This window comes from Lissotriton helveticus, chromosome 7 (assembly GCF_964261635.1).
Source record: "Lissotriton helveticus chromosome 7, aLisHel1.1, whole genome shotgun sequence".
NCBI lineage: Eukaryota > Metazoa > Chordata > Amphibia > Caudata > Salamandridae > Lissotriton > Lissotriton helveticus.
The window spans coordinates 738,052,866-738,070,529 of NC_136068.1; positions in this window are offsets into that span (position 1 = coordinate 738,052,866).

Below are 17,664 nucleotides of genomic sequence, written 5' to 3' on the forward strand. Positions count from 1 at the left end.
CGTGAGGAGATGATTAAATAGTGGGGTGGGAAGGGGTTTCTGTTTAAATTTGGTGCAAAGAATTTTTTTTTAAGTAAAGCTAAAGGCGTTGAAGGAAGCACTGATTTTGTAGGTAAAGATCAGGAATATACTAGGAATCTGTTATTATTCAGGAGGGGCTCCAATTTGGGAATCACCTGGCACACCAGAATGTTTGCCATGGGAAATACTATGGTGTAAGACAGGGGGATCTCTTTACCGGTTTAAATTTCTCCAGCTGAAGTCCTGGGGGGAGGCGAATAGGCATGAGACTAAAGGTTTTTGGGAGTTTGAAAAAAAAATTACAGAACGAAACCACAGTGAAGAAGAAAGTAAGTGGATGGTACCAGACATTATTGACTTTTGAGGAGAAAAAACTTAAAGCCCCATATGAAATATGGGATGAAGTGATGCAGAACTCGGAGACACAAAAACAATGGCATCTCTCTTTTAAGCTGCTCTATAAAACAGTCAAACCAACGAACCTAAAAAGAACCACTTCTTTACAGCAAATAGGTTTTATTGGACACCACGCAAATTAGCAACATTTGTTACTGATGCCCCCCCCAAGTGTCGCAGGTGCGGAGTAATGAGCGCTGACGACAGGCATATGTTTTTTGAATGCCCTCAGCTAGAGGAAAACTGGTCTATAGTGGAAAAGATAATTAACAAAATCTTAGACACACACATCAAAGTAAGCCTTCTATTAATAATGCTGGGGGTAGAAGATAAGCTGAGCAGACCCCTTTCTGGTGATAAACAGGCCATGTTCTTCTATTTAATTCTTCTCGCTAGGCGTGAACTTTGTAAAAACTGGATTGAAGCTTTCCCACCTCAAGGTATAGACTGGTTACAAGCAGTAAGAAGAACGTTGTGACGGCGCGGGTCGGCCCCATGAGGAATCTGAGGATACACAAGAATGGTGGTCGGCAATACATCTCTTACCTCCTCTTGTCCCCTCTCAGCAGGACGAATGGCTCCCACAAACCCACACTTTATTAAATACTGATGAAGAACAAGGAGCAGGCGCCTTTAATTGGGGCTTCCTCCAGAACGCGACTCCGCCCGCGAATGACGTCACCACGCCCAGGCCGTCAAAGGAAGAGGATCCCCGGAAGAGGATGAACGGCTTTACCCGTGAGGAGGAAAGTTTGAACTGGAGAACCAGAGCGCAAAACCAGAACACCGAGGAAGAAACAGACGAGGAGGAGCGACGGCTGGGTCCCGAGACACCACGAGTCGCCCTGCCACGTTCCCAGGGGAGGAGTGTGGCTGGAACAGGTACCGCGCAAAGTAGCGGACTGGGTAGGGAGGAGACACCGCCCGAATGTTTAGTATCGAGTCTCTTTTACCAATCAATACTTCGTGTACATATACTCCCTGTAAATACAACCTTGCCCCACTCCCTCTTTCATGAGCACTCGAGCACCGACCTTCGCCTTCACGGTGTCTTTCACATTGTGCACTTGGGAGTTGTCTTCCGCACCCCCGGTCCCTGGTTTAGGAACCAGATTATAGGACGGCTGTCCTGATATTTCTTTTTTTTGTGTGCTTTCTTTTGGTTGCGGCTACCCTTTAGCTTGTTCTAGTTCACCTCATGCGCATGTGCAGAGTGCGGACACTAACACAGAGCCTCACAGTCCGTGTCTGCCGTCCACCTGAGCCGCCCGCCGACCACCGCTTCACAGAGACCCCTGACCCTCTGACAGCAACGGTGAGCACCGGCGGCTTCCAGGCACAGGCGCAGGCAACGCTCCTCGCAGGAAACGCTGGCTGAAAACGGCCGAAAACAGCGGGAACGGCCCGAGAGAGACGGGAGCCTTGGCGAGTACCGAGTCGCCCAGGAGCAGCTGCGGGAGCTTCTTGAGGGCTTCTAGAGGGCTATAGAACAGCGGAATCCGCGAAAACGGCCGAAAAACGGCAGGAACGGCCCGACGGAGACGGGAGTCACAGCGAGCCATCCCGTGGGTCGTCCTGTGAGTCGGGCCCCCCGGCAAAAAACACCTGAAAAAACTTTCCAGCAGAACTGGTTGCCCACATCCGGCCAGACAGTCAGCGGAGGAGGAGCTGCAGTCTGCACCCTGGGGAATAGGTGAACAGGTGCCAGCAAGGTAAGAGGCGGTAGCTGGAGGGAAAGAAGAAAAGCAAGCGCGGCAGCCGTTAGAGGCGGTCGCAAAGTAAGAGCCGGGGGTGGACCCAGGGAGGCTGGTTGGCTAGGCCCCCCCAGCCTGTGGTTTCCCCGTGTGCCCCGCTTGCTATCTCGCTGCTTGACACTCGCAGTTTGCTACCGCCTTCTGTCATTTGCCATTCCCTGACACCCTTATCACAAGCAACAAAAAAACCAAAACAGAAGCAATTCAGTCAACACATCAGATAAACCAACAACAACGAGACTCACCACAACTCACTACGAAGTAGCATGAGGTCGGGGAAACCACGAGGCGAAGACGCCACAGCAGCTATGCCACAGGGGAAGACAAAGAAGGTCAAGGGGGTCCCCCCATGTATGACCACTGAGGTGGTGAAAGAGGCGGAGGAGGAAGTCGAAGGGACAGTCGTGGGCAGGGGAAAGAGTCCCTTTAAATCAACCCAGGAAGATCATGGCTGTAGCACAACAGCCCCCGTTACTGACTCTGCAGGCCTCGCACAAACCCCCCAAGGCACGTTACATCAACCTGTCAATCCTGGTTCACTAAGCTTGGACGAGGGAGCCAATAGGACCAACAAGGATAGTACAACCAGCAGCCCTGTAGAGAAGAACGAGGGAAATAATTTGAGAGACATAACACCACTCCCTGCACATAGCGAACAGGCCCCGCATTTAAAAGCAAGCAAAAGGGCATTGATCACAGACTTCCTTAAAGTTTGTCAAAGACTTTCCACGGGGAGTGGGAGTGGGGAGGTACCCCTACCACATGACTCCGGTTCCAAATGCAAATGCAAAAACATACAATACAAAGCTCACATGGAGGGCACAAATAAGGAAGCCCCACGGTCTGCATCACCACCATACCGGCCAAGGTGTTACAGTGAATCCTGTAAAGCCCACACCACAAAGTCAAGAAGGAATTCCGGGTGTAAGGGGTCCGGCCCTCTCTGGTCAAACGTTTCAAAGACCCAACAAACAGCTAAAGACTCAAAGCAAGCTAAGGGGGATCCACCCTTTCAATTACCACAAATGACCCACACACTACCGGCGCGTGCCCTAGTACACTGGGCCCCGGACGCAACTGATGACTTGGTTTTTCTAGAGCAGAGTGTACATATAATTCAGAACACGTCCCCGACTACAATTGAGGGATTAACCCCGCAGTCTCAGGTGCAACCCCGCGTTGAAAAACCGTGCCCAACGCCACAGGCAAACTCTCACAGTCCAACGTCCAGACAGCTCACGCCGGGTTTGGGAAAAAAGCATTGCTCTCTTTCCACCGGACAAGTTAATGAAGACATGGATGCTATCAAAGACAGTCTGCCATCGAAGCCACAGGAACTAAATTTAACAGCATTTGAGACAGCAAAACTCGAAATAAGTACACGCGAGCTATCAGCTCAATACAATCAAGGTCCAGGGAAGGATGAGAGTACCGACAAAAGGCCAGGGAATGACCGACTGCGTGAGCATTTTACCCAATCAGACCCCTTTGTCTACTCTGCTATATCACCCATCCCCATCCCCAGACACTCTCAGGGGGAATCGCCAGAGATCAGCCAAACGGTTTCCATTTGGCCGCAACTATTAAAGACAATGGAAACCATAGGAGCGGCCATGTCCTATCACGTGGACAAACTGGATACTCAAGTTGACCTGCTCAACCTCCTGGCGTTCCACGTCCAGGGGATTGAAGCAAACTTACAAGACTTAAACACCATGATCACTAAGGTTCAACTAAATAAGGATCGGACTTTCTACACTTGCCACTGCTCCAACATAATAGACAAACTGACCACAGTACCCAGTCTGATGACCCAGATACTGGGGGCTGTTAAGGATTCACCAAAAGACTCCCCAACGGAAACAACCACAACAACAAGTGAATCAACTGGCAATCAGCACTCTAAAGAGGGCCCCGGCAGGCTGACAAGGCTGCCCAATGCTAGCAGGGGCGAAGAGAGCCCGGAATCTCAAGACCATCTACACTCCCCCCCAGCAAATGAAAACAGGTCACCAGCAAGCCTAGACGAATATAACTCAGTTAACCGCATAGAGGCAGCCGAGTTAATTCAGGAGCCAATTCCCAACGTCGCTCCAATCGCAAATCACATCAAACAGGCTCCAACGCTCACAAAGAGAGAACGGAAGCGACTAAGAAAAGCTATAAACGCGAAAGCACATAACCGATGGGTTCCACAAACCTCTTCGGAAAAACCCATCAACAACTCTGAGATCAAGGAAGCCAAACAGCACCCCGAGAGCGTTTTACCACAAACTAGAACAACGCCAGAGCAAGGGTCCATGCCGACGGTTCACCCACCCACCAAGGCACCCTCAACTTTAATTCCAAAAGGAGCAATAGGTGATACAACTACAAACCAGAACACATTAAAAGTGTTCAGCATCTTTAAATCCGCGGGACAAAAACCAGATTGTAAGGTACCACTTCAAGAGCCGGGAAAAAACATAAACATTAATCAAAGGAAGGATTCAAGCGATAATAACTCACCTAGCAAAGCCCCAGGCATCAAAAGTCAAGCCAACTCAGACAATGCCGCAAAGATCAAGGGAACCAATTCACGAGACACACAGGGCGGAGAACCTCATGCACCATCAGCTCCAGTCTCCAACGGACAAGATTTTGCCAATAGCGTACAGATGGTAAACTCACACACATTAGAGCTAGAGGGGGACCAGGTAGGATCGGCCCCTTCACCTAATGAAGAGAGCAGACGACCAAAAATCCCAAACAGGTCCACGTCAAGCAACAGAATCGAGTTTACTCCACAATATTGTTCAAGAGGGTCCTACGATATCCTGAACAGAGGGGCCATATTAAGACTTCTAGAAGAACTACCAGGTCTGGGACACCTAAAATCGAGCGACCTCGAATTAATAGAGTTCAAACCAAACCCTCTTCTATCAGGCTCCGACTCGACGATTACAACGTGGACCAATCACACCATCACAGACCTAGTCCTGTCTCATAGGGAGGCTTTCGCCGCATGGGGCATTGAATTAAATAAATTGGAGCCCGCACGATATCCCAGCCCGCTGCCGAAACAAAACCCTAAAATAAGCCTCTTAAAAAACGCCAAAGGGCCAGATTTAAGAAGCGGTATCGAAGCGGAAGCGCAGCGACTAAGGCAAATCACAATCACTTTCGCTCACCAAGAAGCAGATATGCCCGAAAGGCCCCAACACGCTACTCGGGCACAATCCCAGAGGAATGCAGCTTGAACTGACAGTAGACTAACGAAGGGGGATAAGCAGGGCTGCACGATCTGCTCATGGAACATCAATGGTTTAAATGCAAAGCTGGAGGAAGACGACTTTGAGTTTATAACCCACTTCAAAATACTTTTGTTTCAAGAAACATGGCAGATCAAAAACTCGCCTCTAGTGGGATACAAAGAATTCTTTGTTCCAGCCCAGAAGGATGGACGCTCCGGCAGGGCCAAAGGGGGCCTATCCATTTTCACATCGACAGAGTTTACCTGGACATCAACTAGCATCGACTTAGACTCTACATGGATGCAATGTATCAAAGTGGAAATTTCCCCAAACCTGGGTCTCTTGATCGTGAATCTCTACATGCACCCCAGCGGAAAACATAAAGGGAAGAGGACTAGTCACCACAATCAAGTCACTGAAATCAATCTACTCAAGTGAAAACATGATAATAACGGGAGATTTTAATCTGAACCTAATTTGTGGTCAGGAGGAAATCCTCCCCATTCACATCGAGCCACGGCAGGGCAACCAATGCAGACAAAATGCATTGGGAAGGAAATGCGCCTCAGAACTGGAAGCTCTTCATCTGTACACCCTAAATGGGAGAGGCCATCTGGACAGACCAGCCGCCCTAACAAGGGTCTCCAAGAACTCAGGCTCCACCTTAGATTATACCCTGGCTGACCCTGATCTATTTCATCATATCAGTGACTTCCAGATTCAGGAGCGCGGAGAAAGCGATCATTTTCCACAGACCCTTATCCTGAACATCCAACCTACAAAGTCGGTGAAGGCCGCGCCTCTGTCCTTGAACACAAAAATCTTTAACCTAAAACGGCTACACTGGAACGAAGGGAATCTCCCTATCCTAATGGCGTCATGCCACGCATTGCTCCAACTATCTGAAACATCGAGAGACACAGTTAAAACTTGGGAAAACTTCGTAATGGAGATCAACAAGAAACACCAATCCAACAATAGAGGACGCAAACCCACAAGAAAAAGAGGTGGGGAATGGTACACCCCGAAACTGCGCCAGCTAAAAAGGCAATTAAACGCATTCCTAAGGGCCGAACGCAAAATAGACCCTCAGCTATCACAACCTACGCTGAACACAATCGAATCTCTAAAAAAAGAACTAAAAAGAGAGATCAATCTGGCCAAGCGAATGCATAAGGAAAAATTAGCGTGCTCCATACTCCACACAAGCAAATTGCAGAATTCAAAAGATTTTTGGGCAAAAATAAACTTTATGCTAAATGGCAAACATCGCCAGCTTAACTCAGACATGACGGACCAGCTCTGGAGTAGTCACATTGACTTATTATATAATTCCCCACACAATTCACTCACGGATAATAACGCCGAGCGTCCTGAGGAGCTCCCTCGCTCCAGCCTGAGCACAAAGCTAGCTCCAAAAATCATTAGGAATTCACGGCCATGAAAGAATACGGGAGACATGGAACCATTCTCATTAAAGCAGGTCTCAAACACCATAAAAACATTGAGAGCAGATGGAGCACCCGGACCAAACGGGCTCCCCAATGCCTTATTTAGGAAAGACCCAACGTTTTGGGCCAGCCAACTAACACCTTTATTTGGTCACAGCCTAAAGACCGGGAACATTCCAGATTCATGGAGAGGCAGCATTCTTCACCCAATCTACAAATCCGGGTCCCGCTCAGACCCTAACAACTATAGGCTGATAGCCTTAATAGATGTGGAGGCCAAGATCTATGCTTCCAACTTGTTGGTGGAACTGGAATCCTGGGTGAGCAGCACAGGGATAATTCCTCGGACACAAACAGGCTTTCGGCCAGGATTGGGTACCTTGACCAACCTATCCGCGTTAACCCTCCTTGTTAACAAAGCAAGCCACAACTCCACCCCGCTGTACACTTGTTTTCTGGACCTAAAAGCGGCCTTTGACAAAGTGCCTAGATCCAATCTTTGGGCCAAAATGAAAGCCTGGGGCGTGCCGCCAAAGTTGTTGGGAGCAATAATTGAGCTTTATTCAGACACTTGGGTCCAAGTGAAAAAAGGAGATGGTCAACGCCTGACAAAGAAATTCCACACAACCAACGGTTTAAAGCAAGGCTGCGTACTAGCCCCCAGCCTCTTCAACATCTACACCGCGGACCTAGAAAGTGACCTGCGTAACATTCAGGGGGATCCACCAAAATTAGACAACTCACCTATAATAAGTCTTCAATATGCAGACGACATTGTGCTCCTCTCAAAAACCCCCATCGGTCTACAATGCTTGATCTCCAAACTGTCGCAGTACCTCTCCAACGCACAACTGATTATAAACCTAAAAAAAAAAACATCCTATGCTTCTGCGGCTCAAGAAAGAAAAAACAAAACTTCGTCTGGAAGATACATTCTACCTCTCTAACCCAGGTAGTTCAATATAAATACCTGGGAATCCTATTGGACCACCGATTAAAGTTTAAACAGCACTTGGAACAGGGGAAATCCAAAGCCAAGCAGCTTCAATTTGCTTTTAAAACTGTCCAAAAGCAATTAAACGGACATTCCACTGGCCACATTCTTAAGATTGCAGCCGCTAAATTTCTGCCATCACTAACATATGGTTCTGAATTATTGGCAACCCGGGACTTCGCAGTGTTAAATCTCGCCCAATCCAGGCTGTTCAAAAACCTTTTCTCAATCCCGCGTCATATCTCTCAAGCCCAAATTCGTTTGGAGTTTGGTCTTACTAACCAGCTCCCAGCAACACAAGGAGCACTCGTCAAATATTATTGGTGCATGAGGGACGCAGCAGACGAATCCCTGGCGCACCTTTGCTGGTTAGAAGTTGAAAAACAGGCCGGGCTTCCGGGCTCAATATATAAGACCTTGAGGCAAGCTCTCAAAGCATTAAAACTGGAAGAATCCTGGCTTTTGCCCATGACTTATTCTGCTTTCAAGATGATAACCAAGAAAGCAGTCAAACAAGCATCATTACTCATGGATAAAGCGGCAATGGCTGGCAAAAACCATGCCTGGATCGTTTTGCCGTCATATACCCACTTAAAACCTCAGGAATATTTGAAAGAATGCTTTAGGGACCACTACAAAAGGAAACTAACCCTGTTAAGGCTGGGATGCTTTTCGACCAAAGATCTCACTCCAAGATGGCTACGGCTGTGGGAAACTCCTGACTGCCGCCTCTGTGGCAACGGCGCAGAGTCTTTACTGCACCTTATATGCATATGCCCGGCACTTCAGAATCTTAGAAAAATGCTTCTTCAATCACTTCTAAGAGAAGCCCAGGTGAGAACTTGTAGGGCGGCGGTGATAAGATGCCTAAGTGGAACTTAAATAGAGCTCTCATGTAAAACCATAACATTTTTGAACCTCGCTGCTATAGAGCTGGAAAACAGGGCAGCAATCAAAGAGGTCTCCGGACAATAGGCCAGGCTTTGGCCGGCCACGGACTCTTCCACTCCTTTCCCCTCCTCTCCAAACGGTCGCCTTTTTGTATTACGAGTTAACGCGCCCCTGTGTGAACTCCTATTATTCTCCCATACCTTTTCACCTCTCCCCTTCTTATTACGAGTTCAAAATAATGTGTATCCAGAACGAACACACAAGACTCCTTTTATTCTTTTTCCTTTTAGACCTTTCCCCGCTAATTTTGCATATTTTATGATATTAGTTTTTAAGTTGATTCAAAGTTGATTTTGTGTTGTTTTTATGATGAAAATGTTGCTTGCATGGTGGTAAGTCCACCCTTTTATGATTTTTTTAAATCAAATAAAGTATTATCTGCCCAACGGAACACCCGACTCTGGAGACCACGTCATCAGAAACATACAGAGCTCGAGAAGACCCTCCGGTGTGGCTCCCACTCACAGAGTCAAGACGCATCCCGCAACATTTGCCAAAGAAAGACTAACAAGTACATAGAGAAGAGTGTTGGGCAAAATAAAACCATCTCTAAAATGACTTGGTCTACTCTCTATTTCTGATACCCCGCCACAAACGTCTAAATTGGATGCTGATCTGGAGACCAATATACAGTCTAAGACTTGGGAGGCTTTCCGGAATTGGCATGGTTTTATAAGTACCTAATCCCTTCAGTCTAATGATTACACCTGCATGGATCGTGCAGCCAGGGCACTGGATGGGCACGAGCGCAGGGGCTATTGAACTATCGCAGAAGCCTGGGGAGGTACAGATTGACTGACAGGTGTTATTTGCATACAATGGTGGTATGAGGACAAAAAAAACTTGATTGTAAAGATGCTTTCAGCATACCATCGAACAAGTGGCAAGGATCTCTTACAGGGAAGCACTTCAGCTCAGGTATCGATGTTGACAGGTCATCACACAACTTTTTCATATACGTAGCTGATTCACTGCTGGGAAGCACTTCAGCTCAGGTATCGATGTTGACAGGTCATCACACAACTTTTTCATATACGTAGCTGATTCACTGCAAATACAAACAAAATCATTCCAATCTTTGTTGAACTTGGTAAGAACTTTTTGCAGCAGCATTCCAAGTGACACTGTGTTCCATGTTTTCCAACCATGTTTTCATCAGTATCCCAGATGCTTTGTGACTGTACTCTTTTCACATATACCGGTCACTATACCTTGCATTGAATGTTTAAAGCCTGTGGTGTTTGGCAATTCACCTACTATCAATATTCACTCACTAGAAAAGGGGACTGATGTATCAGGGGTTTTACCCTTTCTCTCTGGGTAAATGTGATGGTACATATTGGGAAAGATTCTTATGAAACCTATATTTTTCCTATCAGTGAAAGACTCAAACGTAGCCAAAAAATCAAATATGATTTTGATATTTCCTGATTCTCTACAGTTTATAAAATAAATAAACAACACTTTAAACATGCTTCTAACCCCTGTATCTTTAGACCAAAGACCACAAAACTGAAAAAAGGAAAAAAAAACAATAGTTTAGTGACATCCCTAAACAAAAAAACTCGAGCAGAATAATGTTAGCCCAGTCTTTCTTACTGCTACCTTATATAACAAAGTTACATTGTATTGGCCCCTTCAGGAAGAAATAAAAATGACTCTTTCACTCTCCTTTTCCTTTCTTTGAATGGCATTTAGTTTGTGGTTGTGCAGGTTTCTTTTCAGTGTTTGTCTTTTGTAACGATATTCCTCATGTAAAGCGCCCTGATACCTCCAGGTCCAGCCAGCTCTATATAACACTTTTCAAATAAATACATATGTTTAAACAGGTGAGGGCTATTTCCCTTCCGGTGGGGTTTTATCAGTTATTATAGGTTTAAACCTAAAACCGGACAGCCTATCTATAATGGAGCAATCTAGCCACCACTGGGAGGGGAGGACGGCCAAGCACCAATGGGCTTTCCGTACCGTATGTGCCCGCTCCAAGGTGAAGAAGGAGGTCAGTTAAGTCGGGCCACCTCTGTCCTAAGCCAGTTCTCTAGAAATGCCACCATATCAGATCCTTCGATCGCCTCGGGGAGCCCCACCACTCTGATATTATTGTTCCGGTTATGCCCCTCCGCATCTTCTGCATGCCATTCCAAGACGTGCCTTCTCTCTGAGAGGTCCTCCACCTTATGGTCCAGTGCCTTCTGTTCTGGCTGTAACTCACTCAGAGAATTTTCAACCGTGTCCACTCGATCTGCTAGTTTGCAGTGCTCTGACGAGAGCAAACCCAACCCCACCGACACAGCACTGATCGCCTGCTAGAGTGTTAGCTTGGTGTCCGTGATGGCAGCCAGCACCTTGTCAAAGTGAAGTTGCATAGAGGGCTCCGGTGTATCATCGCTGTCCATAACCAGCACTGCGGGCAGAAGACTCCTCAGAACTGGGCTGCATTGTTGGCTGTTTGGACCTTATCTTACCCATAGTAGTTCAGTTGCAAGTTTTTGTAGTAATAGAAATAGGCTCAGGATCTGCAGTAGTGTTCTCCACAAGGCAAGGAAATCTCTATTCCCTTCCAGGGCCGGGGCACCAAGTCGGGCCAGCAAGGGAGCAGACCTTGTGATGTATTCCTATAGGTTCTGAATCGATCCCCCTATTCCTGACCCTATTATGGTTAAACAAACCAACAAGTTAACTAGCAGTCAACCCATGAGGCAGAAAACCCCCATGATGCAGATACCGTTATCTGACGCAGTCACACTACGGCACAGGAACGTGTTATCTGATTAGGTCATAACGCTTGCGATCTAATTAGACAAGCGATATTCCTCCAGCCCCTGATAAGGCATACGGAGTTCTCATAACAAATCAAACCTATGACAACCTGGGCAAAACCCTGCGGCCATTGTTTTGATTTCACCGAGAACTTCAGCAAAAGAATGTGCTAACGAGCAAGTCGTATGACATCCTTATTGACGTATCTATGTCCATCCTTACGTCAATCTCGGCACCTTAAAGGTATAAATATTACCGATATTGCCCTATGCAAACACACGCGGTGGTGACGAGACGGAGCAGCCATACTTGCCGAAGCGAAGAGCAGAGCAGACCCCGCTGGCGCAGCCCCGCCTTCCTGACGCGCTGAGAACGAGACGCGCTGCTTTCTCCTGCCGAGAAATCCAGCACCGGCGCTTCCGGGTAGCCCTCGCAGGCAGCCTGGAATATCGAGACCAGAGAGAGAGATACCATCCCTCATTCAACCTAGATTCCAGGTACAGAACTGAATAACCCCTCGCAGAGAATTCTTTAGTTATTCACTTGGCAAAAACAAACTTAACTTAAACTGTAACTTTCTATTCCCACCCACGTATTAGGCTTAGGTCAGGTACACGGGGTAGGCGTATTTAGAAACACCAGTTGAGTACGTTTAGTCAAATGTATATGTGTATGTAATATATTTTATTCATTTTAAAACATCTTATGGCTTAGAAACCATATCAATGTTTTTACAGTATTATTTTATACTTCTGCTTCTAATGTATGCACTTTACTTAGCTATAAGTATTGCAATAATATCGATCCATTTCTCTTGTATGAGAAAAGAGACTGATCAATAAATAACACCTTTTTATTGAACACGCCCGTCTCTTCCTTTTCTCTACATTCTGATGAGACTAAGAATGCACGTACTGACTGAGTAAAATAAATTGCCTTTTGTTCACACGACTCTCGAGATACACTCTTGATTAGGGGAGAGCAAAGTTGTCATGTTCTATGGTTGTCAGAAACTAAATCCCTTCTTGTCTAATCAGGGAAGTTAATTCCTTCCTGAACATTCGAGAAAGTTTCTAGTGAACTCTGAGCTAGCTGGCAAACCCAAAACTTTAAGTCTAATATCGACAGTAGTAGACCTAGTTAACGTCTGGTCTAGGCCTTTACTATTGAAGGTATTATTCCAATGCGCAGAGCCTATTGGGATAATAGGAACTACACTACATGGCGCCCAACGCGTTTGGAAAGGGCAATAAAACTAATGTAAGACATTTAAAGTAACTCAGTCGTGCTTTCTCACTCAGACCCCTTTCTCCCATAATACTCCAAAGACGTCTGGAGTGGGTAAAAGGTTATATCCGCCAGACCTCGCAGGAGGGAACTCCTATGTATGGTTCTTGGTATAGTCAACGTTGAAGGATACACTGTTCCAAAATATTGTGCATCTAATCTTTGTTTCCATAAGAAACCTGATCTGCAAACAAAAGAAATAACCATCCTGTCAGTAAAATGGTAGACAGTGATGAAGAAAGAGAGGCAGTTAGATTAGCAACTGAACTCGCGGCAGCTGATGCTACCATGCAAGAAGCAGACCCGGATATAATACTCATCCCGGTCATCAAAAGGAAATCTATAACTTTACAACTTATAGAAAATGGACTGACACCTAGAGGTGGTACAGTCATATTCGTAATTGAGGCACACGAATATCGGCAGACAGAGGTATACTATTCATGGATAAACTTTCCAGCAGCAAATCCTGTAACAAAGTACTTCCACTATTACAAAATAGAGGAACCTCCTGAAACGTACACTCCTTTCGAGGAGGTGGAAGTACCACTCAAATTTCAAGAGCATTTGCTCTTATTTGATGGCGCCCTAAAACATAACAATCACATCACCAGGCTCGGTCCTTTAGGTAGACCAGGAGCAACGTGGCCGGTCCTAGCCGGATACACACCACATCCAGACATCGACGGGATGTCTGCAGCTAACCTGTTAACACAGCTAAAACAATTAATAAAAATACATGGACAATTAGTCCAGTATGTGATGCGGACTTCAACAATTCAGCCAGCGATTAAACTCCCACAGCTGACCCCTCACCAGGAGAACACAAATAAAATTACACCACAGAACATCCAGTCCTGCCTAGGTAAAGTACCGGCTAAACGGGAACAAATACCATTCTGGCTAGCGCAGAAAATCACCCAAATAGAGGCGGTGTTTCCAGACACCACCCCGCTAGAAAAGCACAGGATTCTGACTATCTGTCTTCCAATGGGAATCGCACCACACATTGAGGACTGTGACACTTGGGGTACAGTCTTTGCTTCCATCTACACAAAAACGCACGGTGTTCCATCCATTTCGGTAATACCAGATGTGCTAAAACAAATTCAAGATGAATACGGTCCAGAACCCGCTTTAACTCTTGGTATGAAATTACTAAGAGACTTCAAGCAGGTCTCGGCTATATTATTAGCCAACATAAAGGGAGAAGCAGCAAACGTGGCGATCCGCCAGAGGTTAAAGGAAACAGATATAGCAGACCAACCAGCTGAAATTGCCAGAATCATAGAAAAATCCTATGAGGAACTAGGTAGAGATAGTTTAGGTGGAATACCAGTAAAACCACAACTGATTGAAAGTCCTGAAAAAATATTTTTTAATAATAATTCAACATCACAGAAAAAGAGCTGGGATGGAAACAAACAATCCAATCCCAAAGAAAAGAAATTCCAGTCCAGAGGAAGGTCTCCTAGGCGAAGAGAGAAATCTCCGAACCAAAGACACAGGTCACCCCAGAGTGACCCCTCTGGGAAAAGATATAACCTTAGAAACAGGGATAATATAAAAAAGCCTGATAGATATCAAGACATTGATACACGTCCCTCTCAATCTTTTCAGATTTCCTCGCAGAAATCGGAAAGAAGAGGACGATCAGAACAAAGAGAAGAGCACGTCAAGTCCAAAGACAAGGAACCTGCTCAGCTAAAAAAGAAATTACAATTTCCAAAGAAGAAGGTAGCTAGCATTAAAATAGTTAACAATGCCGAGAATTCTGAGGACACAACTGAAAAACGGGGAATGGGCTCAGACAATGCTAGACAGCGCAGCAGAAGTGAGCATAGCTCGCAAAGTCCTTATGAATCATCTGGAGACAGTGGACACGAATGAATATCTTCAAGTGGAAACTGCGGACACCAGAGTTAGCAAACCTCACAAAATATACGAAATAACATTGCGTATAGAGGGGGATAAGACTAGAAAAATAAGGGGACTATTTTGGGATAATCTCTCCAAGGGCTATGATATCCTTCTAGCTGAAAAAGACTGGCCACCAGAGTTTGTCAGGGATTGCCCTCATGGCGAAGAAGTAATTATGCCTGCCTTCTCAAATCATATCCCAATTCATAAAAAATACACACTTGCTAGAAAGTGGGCAGTGGCTCTAGCTCCTGCTTTATATAAAAATCACGTGGGATGGGATGAGGACTCTCCTCCTCACAAAATCCAGTTAAAATCACAACCTACTGCACAAAGGCAGTACCCAATTAAGCAAGAAGCTAAAAAACAGGTAAAAGAAATACTAGATCAGCTAGAACACCAGGGGGTGATTGAAACTTGCACCTCACAAATGAACAACCCTTTGTTTCCGGTCTCCAAACCAGACAGTGCATATCGTCTAGTTTTGGATTACCGACACCTTAACACATGTTGCAAAACTTTTGCAGTGCAAAATTCGCATAGTGCTGCACTAATGAATAACATAGTGCGCAAAAAATACAAAACAACCTTAGACATCTCTAATGGATTCTTTTGTCAAAACATAGCACCAGAGAGCAGATATTTGTCTGCGTTCTCAATAAATGGCACTCAAAAACAATTCTGTCGGTTAGCCCAGGGGTACAAGAACAGCCCGGGAGTATTCTCAGCGAGAGTAACAGAATTACTACAAATATATGATGATGAAGCATTATCTTATGTCGACGACATTTACTTAACAGATGATGACTTGGAGACTCACTTGAAGAGAGTGAACACCATAATACTTGGGTTCGCAGCAGAGGGTTACAAATTCAACTTTAAAAAATCCAGAATTGCCCATCTGACAGTCCTGTTCTTAGGATATGAATTATCAAGTATAGCCTGGCTGACAATTTTCTAGAAAAATGTGCCGTACTCCAAGGAACTAGAAGAATCTAGAATATGAAGAAACATATCCTCTGCCAATCGACATTCTGCCTTTACGACATTACGCCTGTGTAATTTATACAGACGGACATGCTCAACCCCCCGTTTGGGGAGAACAGGCATACAACCCCACATGTGGGATTACAAAAGAAGTGTGGCGCGGAGGTAAACTAAAACCTCTATTAACAAAAACACACTCAGTAGAAACTAATTCAGAACAACAAACTGAAATACTAGCATTGAAAATGGCGCTAGATTATGCGGATCGCGAATTCCCGACACTTATAGTGTCAGATTCATATTACTGCGTCAAATCATATAACAAGGATTTGCAGACATGGATTCAAAACGGTTACAAAGATGACACAGATGCACCAATAAAGCAGAAACTGCTCTGGGAACAAATAGCTCTTTTACAAAAAGAGCTACCAAAGACTCACGTGACACACTCACTGAGTCATCAGCGTGATGGCGTTCACGTTGCAGGGAATTCATTGGCTGAGATAGCCACAGCGGCAGCCACTAAATCGGCTCCCGTAGTTCGAAAAAAGCGTACATTAAAATACATTGACGGTGAAACAGTGCTGGCGGTGAAAACGTCATCAAAGGGCGACTGCTCAGCGCTACCGATCAACTATCCACTCAATTATACATACATAATCGATGCAAACTCCGTCCCTTTTGCTCGAATCCCTGGAGTGGGGGATAGAGTGATTCCAAACATGGACAGGAGAAACTTGTTAATCGCAGACGCACATATGGGCGAGGGTCTCAGACACCTCAAACTAAAAGATTCTCTGGAAGAATTACAATCACGGTACTGGTGCCAAGGCATGAGCCTGCGTCACACCATGTTTGAAAAAAACTGCCCAAACTGCAACAGAGATCGCAGTGGGGAGAGAAACAGTTTAATACCTCGTCGTTTTACTCCAGAAAAAATCAAGAGTAAAAAGGAAGGCTTGTGATTAACATATACAGGCTAGTTTCCACTTATAATGTAGATCACCAGCACTCGGCTGACGTCTGGACTGTTATACAAAGATTTGCGAGTCTAAATGGCATATACGCTAAGAGCATGCTACGTTTGACCATTGTTTTCACTCTAGCCCTCCAGCCTGAGGGGAAACATGGCCAAATGAGCATAGCACAGCGGGAATCTTCTCACTTCCTTCCTGAGGGATACGGGATGGTGTAAAGAAAAAACCAAGGCATAAAGCAATCTATAACGGAAAGGATATTAGGTTCGGGAGCTGGGTGGGTCAAACATCTAATAAGTGTCCAACGTAGTCTAAATAACTTACCAAGAAATTCTCTGAAGGGATTCAGTGCGTACGAATTATTATTTGGAACTAGGATGTTGATCTCTGACATTGATAGTCAGACTTCAGTGGTGAAAGAAAAAAGCTTTGATATCAAAGACCGTTTGGCTATTTTGCAGGACTTAAACAAAACAAGAAAAGACCTGAGCAACATAAAGTTGAAACAACAGCCAACAACCACTGAAGAACCACCACCTGTCCCAGCAAGACCTGTCTGGATTCCAAAAGTCGGGGATCTAGTCAGGGAAAAGATCGCGGTAAAGAAGGAATTTGGGCCTTCTTACAGAAAAGCAGTTCCTGTCTTGTCTATCAACGGGACAAGATCAGTTGTACTACCGCCACTTGCTGGTAAAAAGGAGAACCGAGTTGTATCCATCGACCTGGTAAAACCACAATCATGTGGCCGATAACAAACAGTAGGCCAAGTGGACTCCCAATAAGTAGCCGAACACCAAGGTTTGCTACCAGTACAGAGGTCCTAACGAAGAGGCTCATCACATTCGAAACGCCTACAGAAGAACAACAAGGACTATGCAACAATGCAATAGAACTCAGACCTCTGAAAACCCAAATAAAAACATTTAGCAGAGA